Below are 13,864 nucleotides of genomic sequence, written 5' to 3'. Positions count from 1 at the left end.
ATTTATATTGCCTCTGCTAAGCATATATTTTTATTTTATTGCTTACCATGTGGGTGACATTTGGTTATTGAATGTCTGGAGAATTGGACCCGGCTGTTGTTTTTTTTTATTCTTCCTTTCGTAAGCGCTTGCTCTGATGTATTAATCTTTACAAAAGGGATGAGACAGGGACACATAAGCATTCGCACTCACACACACACACTAATCACATTGCCATTTTATCTCACTTTGCGGGTGTGTGGCTACATTTATAAGAGCCGACAGATCTGAAATAGGTGTTCTGAACTGATTCAGGTGGGGAGCGATGAAGCCAGCAGCCTCCTGGGGAATTGGTTAAGGGCGGGAGGGAGAGGGAGCCTTTTGTCTCTGTTTGTGAAGGACACACCAGGCAAGAAGCATGGATGGAACCATTGTGAGTCTGAGCTGGAAGGGACCCTGGGGATATATTTATATGTCTATAAAAATACAGACATGTGTTTTATAGATATTTTATATCGTATGTTTTCATATATCTATCCAGCACCTCACATAATTCCTGATCCTGGGCTCAGTAAATGGTTATTGAATTAAAGAACAAAAGAGCAGTTACATAAACCATTTATTGAGGTTGGACTCTGTGCAAGACACTTTACATGCCCTTTCTCTAAGTCTCCCAGCCTCCTTGCAAAGTAATTTCATTGTCTGCATTTTTAAAATAAAGGAAAGTGGGTTCTTCAAAAAGAATTGTCATATGATCCAGAAATTCTATTCCTTTCTTGGGTAGATACCAAAAGGAATTGAAAACAGGTGAACAATTAAATACTTCAACATGAATGCCACAGCAGCACTCTCCACAATAACCAAAAGATGGAAACATCTCACATGCCCATCAACAGATGAATGCAGAAACACACTTTGGTCTAGCCACGCAACGGACTAGACCATATAAATAAAAGACCATAGCTTTTATTCAGCCATAAAAGCTAACAAAGTGCTGATACATGCTACAACATGGATGAACCTTGGAAACATTATAAATCAAAGAAGCCAGACCCAGAAGGTCACAGATTCCATTCTATGAAATGTCCGGAACAGGGAAATCCACAGAGACAGAAAGCAGTGTGGCGGTTGTCGGGGGCCAGAGGCGTGGGTGAAAGGGAGCAGCTCCTTAATGGACATGGGTTTGGGGGGGTGTAATTAAGATCTCTTGTAACTGGATAGAGGTGATGGTGGCCCAACACTGAGGATGTACTAAGGGCCACTGAATCGTTGTCCTTAAAATGGTGAATTCTATATCACGCGAATTTCACTTCAACTTATAAAATAGGAAACCGAGCTTAACGGGAGTGTTAGTTGTATAACACTGGCAGTCCTAACTGCTCTCCTCCCTGTGTCCACTCCATACGTGCGCTGATTCGACAGGCCTCTTGCATTCTGACTCTGGACTCCGCCAAACGATACTTTGGCTAATGCAACAGCAGCAAACTTACTGGAGAGAGAGGCTTGAGAAGCCCACTCATATCTCCACTCCGCTCTCCTGGATTTCAGCCCCAGGAGACGAAGCCGGCACTAGCCTCCTGGAGGACGAGGGGCCCTGTGGAGCCGAGCCAAGTTACTGCAGCTCGAGGCCCCCATCCCCTCACCCCAGCAGCCCCCAGCCCACCTGCCAGTGACCTGCAGACGCACCGGCAACCCCAGCCAAGGTCAGCCAAGCCTGGCTCACAGCAGTGAAACCACCCAGGCCACTTGTAGATTCCTGAGAAACAATAACGGCTTGTTGTCTTAAGCCACCAAGCTTTGACGTTTTACAGTGAGAGCTAACTGCTACAGAGAGGGGGTAGGACTCGCCTGAGATCTCACATCTAGTGAGGAAAAGTGGAACTGGTTCCAAGTCTCTGCTCCACTCTGCCGTCACCCGCATTTTAGAAGGGAAGAGAGTGAGACTCGGAAGGGTTGGGGGTGGACGTCGGGAGAGTGGGAACCACAGCATCACCTGGGCAGGGGTGAGAGTCGCCCTTCGCTGCCCTTGGCTATGAAGGAATGTCACACACAAACCCTCCCAGCCTTCCTCCAAACCCCAACCCCGGTATCACGGGAAGGTATTGAAATGCTGGCCTGGTCTCCAGTGTGTGTTTCAGGGGGCCTCTCTGTAGCCCTTGATCCATTGCTGCAAGGCTGCTGTCATGCTCTGCACGGCTCTGGGCACAGCCTTGCAGGCAGAAGAGCAGGAAAGATAACGTCCATGTGCTCCTCTTCTCTCCTAAAGCATCGCCCAGCCACCCCCTTGGCTTTTTAGGAGATTTTAATTTTGTGAAGCAGTGAGTTGTTGGATGATGCCTGCCTGACCAGCTGTGGAAACAGGGTCCCAGGAAGCACGTGCAACTCACATGGGCCACACAGTTTCATGGGTCAGGATCTAGTTTACTTATGTGGTGCTATTCCGACATCCCTCTCTTACCAAGAGAATGATGAAACTCTCCGTTTCCTCTCACCCCCTGGAAAAAGGGTTCCTTCTCCAGGAAGACTGGCCATGTTGGTCTGCAGAGTCAAGTGCAAGGGGAGGAGGGGCGAGGAGAGGATGTCACAGACTGGGGGTGAAGCCAGAGCTTTCTCAGGGGGTTGAGGAGCGTCACATCCGAGCTGCAGGGGAAGAAGGAAGTAGAGAGGAGAACAAATGGGATTCGGGGAGAAGCTGTCGGGGTCCACGGATGGAAGTCTTCTTTAGTGAGTCTAGGAACGGCGCTGCCTGCGCTGTGGGTCAGGACTGCTCTGAGATCGAGCCACGTGAACCCAAACTTTCCCAGGGGTCACACCCAGTGTGGAGCCCAGCCTACTGTGAACTGGAGATGAGAAATGGGAACTCCATCTCCCATTCATGTGCCGGCCGTCTTCCTGGCCACCACAGTTTGGAAAGGGGCTTAAGAATATGAGGAGTAGGTTCGATGCATGAGACAGGGTGCTCAGGGCTGGTGCACTGGGATGACCCTGAGGGATGGGATGGGAGGGAGGTGGGAGGGCGGTTCAGGATGGGGAACACATGTACACCCATGGCTGATTCATGTCAATGTATGGCAAAACCCACTACAATATTGTAAAGTAATTAGCCTCCAATTTAAAAAAAAGTCAATGCACAATTAAAAAAAAAAGAATATGAGGAGTGCCCTCCCACTGCCTCTTACAGCTGCTGGGGCCCTGCCCGTCCACGAGATCATCTGTCCTCTCCTCGCTGGGATCCCATAGCTGGGGTCCGATGGCTCTTGGCAGTTGAGAGAAGGGGGTGAACCTGCTTGGACCTGGATGGGGAGGCCCGAGCCCTGTGCTCCCCTCTTGCGATGGCTGCTGGGTCACTCGGAGGGTGGGGCTTCTCTGGTCTCACTCTCCGCCTCTCAGCACCACGGCGGACGGTCACGCAGAACCCAGGCTGAGCAGAGAAGCGGGCGCAGACAGTGCCTTCTCTCCTCGTCATCATGTCGCGTATCCTCACCGGGTGCCCAGTGTCACACGCTCCCTCCCTTAAATCTCACACTAGGTCACACACATGGGTCAGTCCACCTCTCACAGTGCAGGACACACACATACTGTGGACCCCACACGAACCACCAGTCATACACAGATCAGAGCGCAGTCTATACAGACGCCCCGCACAGTATGTGTCAAATACGCATCCTATCACCTGCAAACCACAGACGACACACCCATACTTCATCACCCTGCACACAAACAGCCCCACACAGGTGCCACCTATGAGACACACCCATCACACCCCAATACACCACACTTCGTCACCCTGCACACAAACGGCCCCACACAGATACCACCTATGAGACACACCCATCACACCCCAATACACTGCACTTCATCACCCTGCACACAAACAGCCACACACAGATACCACCTATGAGACACACCCATCACACCCCAATACACTGCACTTCATCACCCTGCAAACAGCCCCACACAGGTGCCACCTATGAGACACACCCATCACACCCCAATACACTGCACTTCATCACTCTGCACACAAACAGCCCCACCCAGGTGCCACCTATGAGACACACCCATCACAACCCCAATACACATCACGCCCCAAGCACGCACTTTACACCCCTTCCACCCCATGCCCCACACCCACCCTCTCCCTCCCCTCCACGCTCACCGCATACACCGTCTGCTCTATCCCACACCATGCCCACCCACCACTTTCCTTCTCGTTCTAACCAGGGCAGAACCCGACAGGCATCTCTGTGATGCTCTCCATGGCAGGTGCCCCAGCAGGCAAAGTGGGGGGTGGAGTGAAGGCAGGTGAGTAGCTGCATGCTTTGGGCATGAAACAGCCATTTGGTTACAGTGGCACATCTTATGAGCTGGTGGATTTTGTGAAACTTGAAGTTGGATGATCCTCTTCTCCTCTCTGCAAAGGAGCTGCCTTGAAGGGAGTCACTGTGCAGTCAGGAGACTGACAGGTAAGCCGGTTAAGACGGAGCCTTTTCAGAACTCCGGGGCCTGGGGCGTGCCAGCCACTAGCATCTACCTGGGCAGACCTTGTGGACACCCAGACACAGAATGACCTGAACGCCAGCCTGGGAGCTGGGGTGTAATGACCGAGAGCACAGACAGGTCAGCCTGCTAGGCAAGTGCCAGTCCCTGGGCAGAGCTAGGGAAGATGGCGAGGTGACCTCCACGCCAGCTGAGGGACCTCGGTGTGGGTCCTGGCCCTGCCGCTCAGTGGTGCTGGGGACTTGGGCTTTTGCTTAACCTCCCTGGACCTTAGTTTCCTCATCCGAAAAGAGAAACAGTAGTGGTAACTACAGTCAAGGGTTGTTCTGAGGACCAAATCTAAATGAGATGACCCACACACTTGGCAGTTATTAACCACTCCATGAATTTCAGCTGCTGTCATCATTCTGAGTAATTTTTAAAGACTTTTTTTTTGCCCTGAACCATTTTCAAAGTCTTTATTGAATCTGTTATGATATCGCTTTGTTTTAGGTTTTGGTTTTTAGACCCTAAGGCATGTGGGACCTTAACTCCCTGACCTGCGCCCCCTGCACTGGAAGGTGAAGCCTTAACCACCAGGGAAGTCCCTCATTCGAAGTATTATTATCATTTTTGGTGTGTGTGTGTGTCTGGTCCCCCCAGGTGATGGGAGAGGAGGAGACTCAAAGCTTAGCAGAGGAGTCAGACTTGGATAAGGAGAGAAGGAACAGGTGGGAAGGAGAGGAGAGCGGGGAAAGACACAAGTTATGAGTTGAAGGAGAGGCAGGAGGCACAAAAAAATGGAACTGACTTGGTGAGTGTGGAGTGCTGGCTCTCAGCCTCGGCTTCTGCTGGAACAGCTGAGGACCTTTTAAAATACTGAGGCCCAGGCTCCTCCCCGAGAAGGAGGGGCTGGGAGGGCCCGGGCATTGGTATTCGGGAGAGCAACCCTGAAGGTTATAATGTGCAATTAGGCTTGAGAGCTCCCGGTGTGGCTTAAGGCTCCATATTGACCTAGGCGGTCAAGCCCTGGTGGGCATTCTCCATGTTTATTCTGGACTCATTTTGACAGTCCTGCCTGTGTATCCCTCCTCTGATCTACGGGATCCATGGAGGAGACTCTGGTTACAGACCAATCTTGTCCCTGGGAGCACCGTGTCCTTAAATGTGGGGGGACTCTGCAGTTGGACTGGCCGAGGGGCAGTGTGTGGGAGTAGCGTTGCATGGACTTGGACTCTTGGACCTGAGGGTGACCTTGAGCAGGTACACGACAGCTGGAGGCGTGGGGCAGGAAAGGACCATAGAAGATGGACCCAGCGGGTACCATGGGTCTCGCTCACCACGCTGCCCGTCATCCTGGAAGTTCACCCACTCCTCAGCCTTGGCCTCACCCTGCTGCCCCTGCTGGCCTCGCTTGCTAAGCTGAACAACGCTGAAGTCCCTCAGTCTTTCGCGCAGGCTGGCTGTTGTCCTCTGCCTCTGGGTAGATCTCAGCGCCCGGGTCTGATGGGTCCTCCATCCTCTCAGGCTCAGCCTTGCAGGAAGCCCTCCTGGACCAGCTCTCCTCCCTGGCTCCCAGCCCCGGTGCTTCCATAACACCTCTGCTCACTTGCGTCTTGGCCTTTTAAACACTACGATGCTCTCATCAGACGATAAGCCCTTTGGAAGAAGTTTGTGCGTTATACTTTGGACTTGGAATCTCTGGATCAGACACTTCTAGGCACTCAGTTAAACTTGTGGAGAGGCAAGAAAGCCACCCACCTTGGAATGTTTGCCTGTCTGCCTACTAAGTCGCTTCAACATGTCCAGCTTTTTGGAACCCTATGGACTATAGCCCACCAGGCTCCTCTGTTCATGGGATTCACCAGGCAAGAATACTGGAGTGGGTTCCCATGCCCTCCTCCAGTGGATCTTCCCAACCTAGGGATCGAACCCGCGTCTCTTATGTCTCCTGCACTGGCAGGCAGGTTCTTTACCACTAGCACCTTCTGGGAAACCCCCTACCTTGGGATGGATGATGGCATTTGTGTTTTTCCCGAAGTGGTTTCCCCCTCTGCTTCCTGGGCTTGCACGTTCTCCAGGACAGAGTCTTGGGGGCAACCTGGGGGTTGCAGACGTCGGGGTCACTGGGCACATGGGGCCTCCTTCCTTCTGCCCAAGGTAGAGGAGCGGCCCACCTCTATTTGGTCTTTCCAGCTCTGCACCCCTCAGGGTGCGCGGGAAGGCAGCACGGCATCTCAGTGCATCTATTCTTCCAGCTTGCACCGAGCACGGAGTGCTACCCAGGTGAGCAGGGTGTGGACTAGCCTTCTCTCCCATCCAGCTGCCCTCAGCTACCCTCCCGTTCCCCACTTTCCTGCAGTACCCCTCATCCCCGAAGCAGCAGTGGCCTGGGTGTGGAAATATGAGAACCTGAAACCCAGCTGGATGCAAGGGGGACTAGAGGACCGATGTCAGAGGCCTCAGTCTCTGCTGAAGGCCAGGGTTGACCCGGCTGCTTGCCCTGGCAGGTGACAGAGTCCTTTGTCTCGCCATCTGGTGGCCTGGACGGTGGCTGATACTTACCACTGCCTCCTGCCACCTCACGTGGGGGTCAAGAGGTGGATTAGGTCTTGGCTCTGCCACTGTCCTCTAGTGTGCAGGGCAAGTCCCTTCTCCTGTGTCAAAGGCGGGGGTGGGACCCAGTGGTCTGAGACGCTGGGACTCCCCCAGGAACTGGGACAAGTATACCCCCTCCTTTCCCCGGCGGGTATCTGGCTGCCTTGCTCAGGGTCTGAGCTCCTCCCCGGAGGAGAGCCACATGGCAGAGGAGCAGGGTGGCTGCACTTCAGTCCCACACTGGGAGAGTCTTGGACGGAGGGCACAGGTGAACCCATAAAGGCCGTTGTCTCCCACACCACCCTCTGTTTCCTGGGGTTGCCTCCATGGCCTCGTGGGATGGATGAGAGGGTGGACAAGGCTGCCCCTGACCCTGAAGGCAGAGCAGCCTGGTCTGCAGCCCCTGCAGAGTGTTGGATCCAATCGGAATCTCCTGCCGGGTCTCCTCCCTGGAGGCTGGTGGCTGCACAGGACAGATCACGCTGCTGCCCTCAAGCCCCAGGCTCGGGACGTTCTGGACACTTGCTTTCCCACCACAGGACCAGCCAGCCCCTCCCAGCATCCCCCGTGGCTCTGCTTTACTTTGGGGACAAAGAGGCAGAAGGTCCTTCGGTCCGGCCACGCCAAGGACGCTAAGACAGGCGGCAGCCCACTCCTGCCTAAACAGATGCAATCAAGACTGTTTTTTCCCTTAATTGATGCCCACGACTAATGGGTCTGTGGGGGAGGGCAGCCTACCCCAGGCATTTTGCACTTCAATCGGGACAGCAGAAGGAGCTGGGTTCATAAAACCATGATGCCCCGTTTGAGCATATTTTCTAGTAACTGGATCCTGCAGAAAGGAGGCTGCCCGGCCCTTCCCTCTCATTAGGGGCCGCGGCTTAACCCCTCACCCCAGGCGCAGAGTTGTTACGCAGCCTCCTGGGGGCCCCGGGGCGGCTCTGTGTGTCCACCTACCAGAGGGTTGTGGGGGTGCGGGTGGTTAGAAGGAGGGGCTGGCAGCACGTGGTCATTGTGGGGACTCGTGGGCTTTGGCAAACTTTCACTTCCAGCAGCCGTGTGACCCAACCTCTTGTCCTGTTTTCTTGTCTGTAAAATGGGGTCTGTGACACCCCCCCTTCTGAACCGGGAGGGATCCCCAAGATGAAGAACATGAAACCTGAGTCAATGCCGGGCACAGAGAGGGCATTTCATAAAACGGAGCCAACACAGCATGCGAATGGGGGAGGCTGGAAGCTGTCCCTCTGTCCCCACAACGAGCAACTGGCTGAACAAACCGAAAATAAACAACTCTTCTTAGAGCCAGCACAGAACTGAGGTCCCTGGGCAAACTGCTGCCCCTGAATTGGAAAGAGACAGGTGGACACAGAGAATCACAACTTAGCAGCAGAAACCACTGCTGGAGCTGGTGCTGGGTCGTGAAAATTGAACCGTAGTCGGCGAATTGCTGGGGGCTCAATGTGGACAAGTCGGAGAGACAAGAACTCCGGAGGGAGAGGTCATAGGGACCCACTCTTCTGTGAGTGTTCCTGCAGAACTCTACCAAGTTCCTACAATAAACAGTGGAGAAAGGTCCTTCCTTGCTTCCTGCAGTGAGGGACCAGGGCGGGGCGGGGGGCGGGGGGTGACACTGAGGGTTGGTGGAAAACCATTTTGAGACTCTTTGGAGTACTCTATTCTTAACAAGTCCTGCCCTCTAGAGAAACGAGTCAACCAGAGTCTAACCTAGGGGTTTTATCAGAGCCTGACCCACCTGTGAGGAGAAACCCAACTCTAGCCCCCTTTAAAGGCTTTCCAGATGGCACTAGAAGTAAAGAACCCGCCTGCCAATGCAGGAGACACAGGAAATGGGGGTTCGATCCCTGGGTCAGGAAGATCCCCTGCAGGAAGAAATGGCAACCCACTCCAGTATTCTTGCCTGGAGAATCCCATGGACAGAGGAGCCTGGTGGGCTACAAGAGTCAGACACAACTGAAGCGATGCACGCAGGGATGCACAGCCCCCTTTAGCCTTCCTGTCCGGTCACAGCTCAGAGGCACAGGCTCCCTGAAAGACAGAGACCTGATCCAGGGACCACAGAACACGTCCCCTCCCCCACACAGGACCGCCACGCCACTCAAGGGCAGACGAAAGCTTGGTCTCCCCTACCATCCTCGAGCAGGGCTTGTTCATGTACACGTGAGGCTCACAGGGCTAGGGGGCCTACCAAGGTCCCCCTAACTAGCAAAAGGGGAGGTAAGTGTTAGAGCCAGTCTTCCCACTCCTAGATCACAGGCAAACAAGGCCCTGGGGCTTCCCTTCACCCTGGAGCATGTTCACCTGAAATTCTGCTCTCTTCCCAAACCGGCTGGATACTTTGGCCACACAGGTAATCCAAAGCAGCTTGCACCTGTGTGGCTCTAAGCCCGCTGTGGGCAATCTAGGGGGCTTGGTTCGATCCCTGGTTTGGGAAGATCCCCTGGAGAAGGGAACAGCTGCCCACTCCAGTATTCCGACCTAGAGAATTCCACAGACAGAGGAGCCTGGCAGGCTACAGTCCATGGGGTCTCAGAGTGGGACACCACTGAGCGACTCTCGCTTCCGCGTTCACTTGGGCGGCTCGGGAGAGATCTGATGGCAGGTCACGTGCTCCACTCCTCTGGGTCCCAACGGCTTCAGAGAGCTATAAGGGCCGAACCCTACTGCATTCTGAATGTCTAGGTGGAGACCCAGGGGCTGAGGGACGTGGAGATGCCCCATGAGAACACAGGGACTCACAGCCCAGCTGCCAGGAGCCAGACCTGAACCCACGGCACCCCTGAGTGCCAGCACTTCATCAGGGGAACCTGGCGGGACCAGTGCAAAGGACCCCCTCCCCCCAAATCCGAGTCCGCAGCTGGCCCCCCAGGGCTCAGGACAGCCTTCCTCCACCATGTGGGTGATGCCCTTTGTTGAATGCTTCCAGAAACACTTTGCGTTTCCTGGCAGAGGCGAGAGGAAAGAACTCCAGATCTTCCGTCTTCGTATCTGTGGATGAGAGGAAGGAGAGAGCGTGGGGTTAGGAGCACGGGCCTGCTGCTGGGCGGTCTGGATTCAGGTCCTATTCCCAGCTGCGTGAGCTGGAACAAGCTCTCTAGCCTTGGTGCTTCCTTGTGAAGAGTCAGGATAGTAACGATGAATTATTATTCATGGGGACCGCATCGGTGATCAAAGAGGGGCAGGCTGACAGGGCCTTAGGTCTTGGCACCAGGAGGTGACACTCAAGTGTCAGTGTTACTAGGGCTGGGAGTCTTCTTTCTGGGACCTCCTCAAAGGGCCAGAGCAGAGCCCAACACAGCGAAGCTCGTGGGTGCCCCTGTCCCACCGGCCGTCTGCCAGTGACCTTGAGCCAGTCACGTCGCCTTGCTGGGACGAGCGTCTCCATCTGTGAGACGGCTTTTCCACCCCATTGCAGGAGTCAGCTCACTGGCTGGGCCCGGAGGGGGCTGGGGAGCAGGCTGAGACCTCCAGAGACGCTGCGAGGCCACAGTTCAAGATATTCTGTTGTTTGGTGAGCCTGAAATTTCCTGACAGACAGAATGAGCCATCTGAAGCAAGAGTTTCATTTCCGTCGTTGTCCGGCCCGGCCATCTCCTGGGGAAGGCGCGTGAGTGACAAGCTATAATTAAAGCCTTGGCGTCAGTCCGAAGGGGAGAAGGGCAGTGTTTTAGTCAAGTCCGTGGTGAGAACTGACCTTTCTGACTGTGTGTCTTTGCGGCCTGCCCCCCAGTCACTCTGTCTGTCTGCTGGAGCAAACCGCCCTGTCCCTGTGACCTTTGCTGACTGAGCAGAAGTTCCCGGTATTCTTGGGGTCATCGGCCCCTCTGCCAGGTTCCCTGAGAAGCCTGCGGAGCTGTGGACCTGCTCTGCAGGCCTGCGGAGGAGGAGGCCTTGGTGTGGAGGTCCCAGGGGGCTGCCTGCCTTGGGGAGGGGCAGTCAGCAGCAGGGGCAGGATTGCTCGCTGCGGGTCCCCTCTGCCTGCAGCCCACGCCTGTGCACGCTGCGGGTGCCGCTAGCCGGAGGGTCCTGCTCCTCCCAGTGGCCTCTGAAGCCAGGGCGCCTGGCCCACCGCCCTTGCCTGCCCCAGGTGCATCTGGTCCGGGATTTCTTCTCCAGGCGCCTCCCCCGACAGTGTTTTTATGTCCCTCTGGACGCCTGGTCTTTCATTTGTTCAACCTATATTATTTGGGACCTGAATTATTATGCCCCTGAAATACTGAGTGAACGAGACAGAGGTTTCCATGGCTTCTGGAGGGGAGACAGCTATCAGCGGATGGGAAGGGCGGCTCAGGGCCCACCCGGGAGCCCCACAGGAGCCCCGATCGCCCTGAGCCCGTTGGGTGTCGGGGAGGGTAGCCACCTCCCCACATGCAGGCGTGGGGCTCTGTAGACACGCTTCCGGCTCCAGGTCCCACCCACGGAACCCCACCTCCACCCCACAGAGGGAATTTTCTCCCTCCCCAGCCTGGGCCAGACCGTCGAGACAAATGGGTCATGACCCATCTGTGTTCTCCTCCCCAGGCCATCCTGACCACTGGCCTGCTTCTTCTAGCCACGGTTTCTCTGGCTGTTCGTTTGCAAGGAAACTGGTTCTATTTTATGCCGAGGGCCTGGGGTATCAAGCGAGGAGCAGGGTGGAGGCGGCCATGGCCTCTAAGCTCTGGGCAAATCCCAAGCATATTCTTTTCCTGCACATTTATTTATTTGTTGCACATGCTCTCTTGTGCTTTTTTTTTTTAATTTTATAAAATTTCAAAATCTTTGTTTATTTATGGCTGCACTGGGTCTTGGTTGCTGCACAGGCTTTCTCTAGTCATGGTGAGTGGGGGCGGGTCTGTAGTCAGCACGCTCCGGCTTCTCAGTTCGGTGGCTTCTCTGGTCGAGGCGCGTGGGCTGCAGGAGCTCAGGCTCCAAAGCTGTGGCGCATGAGCTAAGTTGCTCCATGGCATGTGGGATCTTCCCACGTCCCCTCCCTGCCTTGGCAGGCAGATTCTTAACCACTGGACCACTGAAGAAGTCCCTCTCATGCTTTTTTATGCATCTGTGGTGAAACCAGTGGGTCCCCAAAGAGCAGAAACGGTTCCTTCCACTTCTTCAGCGTCCTTTCCTGAATCAGCACGCTGGTAGGAGACAAGTATTGAGCGCGGCCTGGAGTCTGGGCCGGCGGGGTGCTCACCGCCCACCCCACCTGCCCTCTGTCCTAGGCGCTAACAGCTGCAAATGGTCTCACCCTCGCTCTCTGACCTGAAGTGTCCTCCTTGGGTTCAGCTGTTGGGGGCACCCTGGGGACACTCAAAAGGAGGACTCAGGGCATTTTTCACCCAGTCCCCCCGTGAGGGGCACTGGGCGCCATGGCTGGTCACTGGTGCCAGCAGCCCCTGCTCCGTGGAGCTGCTCTCCCGAGACTCCAACACAGGTCCCTAGAGACCTAGGGGCGCCCTAGGTGTATAGGGCCGAGTGGTGTGTGTTTCCTGGGGCTGCCGTTACAAAACAGCACAGACTGGGTGTCTTAAAACAATAGCAATGTACTCTCGCACAGTTCTGGAGGCCAGAAGTTCACAATTAAAGTGGCGTCAAGGCAGAGCTCCCTCTGATCCATGGAGGCAAGGCTGTCCTTCCCTCCTTCCAGGTTCTGGCAGCTAGTCGGCAGTCCTGGCACCTCTCTGCCTCCCTGGCCACAGGGCATTATCCTCTTGTGTCTCGGTGACTCTCTTCTTCATAGAAGGACACCAGTCACGTTGGATTAAGTCCACCCTTCTCCAGGATAACCTCATCTTTGCTAATGATAACTGTAATGAAATCTATTTCCAAATAAGTTCACATTCTGAGGTCCGGGAGGCTACGGCTTTCACCTACCTTCTCTGAGGGACCCAGTTCAACCCAAAACACTCAGGCTGCTTCCTAGTCCATGGTCAGTTTCCTTAGCCCTGCCCCTAGCTCTTTAAAGAATCCTTTCTTTGAACCTTCTTCATTACCCCCATGAAGTGTGTGATTCCTGCTCTGAAATGGATCTTTGACCCTTATGAGCTTATGTGTGACCTTGGGCAAGACACTTCACCTCTCTGAGGTCACTTCACCTCTAAAATGGGAATAATTTTCATACCTGCTATACCTAATTCACTGAGTTGCTGAAGGCTCTTTGTAAGCCAGAAAGGACCACAGCACTGGAGATCATTATTATTCTGTGCGTGTTGTAAGGTACAGTTGGGACAGGGTTGGGTCTAGATTGTTCTCTTTGATCTGAGCGGAACCTAGTACCACATGCCAATACATGCTGAATAAACGATGCTTATTCACGATGTTGATGATGTATCTCATGCATCTGGCCCAGTGATGAGAGGCTGAACACGGGGCTGCTCCCCAGATGATGATTCATCCAGGGCGGGTTTCTTAGGGTCCTTTTGACTTGGACTTCAGCTGAACCCCGACATCCCAGACTCCTCCATCACCAGTCCTTGGAGAAGCCAGGATCTCCCCAAGTGGAGTCCTTATTTTTGGTGCGACAGCTCTTTTATCTGGGCCGGAGGGAAACAGAGATATTTTAAGATGAGTGTGTCAGCTGGGGTCAGTTTCTGCGCGCCTATCACTCGCTCTGTCAGGAGGAGAGAGGTTTCTGCTGTCTGGCGGGAGCCCATCAATCACCCCTGACAGTCCTTAATCAGACAAAGGAGCCCTCACCACGGTGTTTCAGAGAGGGAGACTGTATTATTGTTCACACTCGACAAATAATTCTGGACAGGAGTTTTAAGCCCGCAAATAAGGTCCCTTGTATCCTTCAAGCGTTTGGATCCCA

This window comes from Bos javanicus, chromosome 19 (assembly GCF_032452875.1).
Source record: "Bos javanicus breed banteng chromosome 19, ARS-OSU_banteng_1.0, whole genome shotgun sequence".
Taxonomy (NCBI): Eukaryota; Metazoa; Chordata; class Mammalia; order Artiodactyla; family Bovidae; genus Bos; species Bos javanicus.
This window is presented reverse-complemented; position numbering follows the sequence as displayed.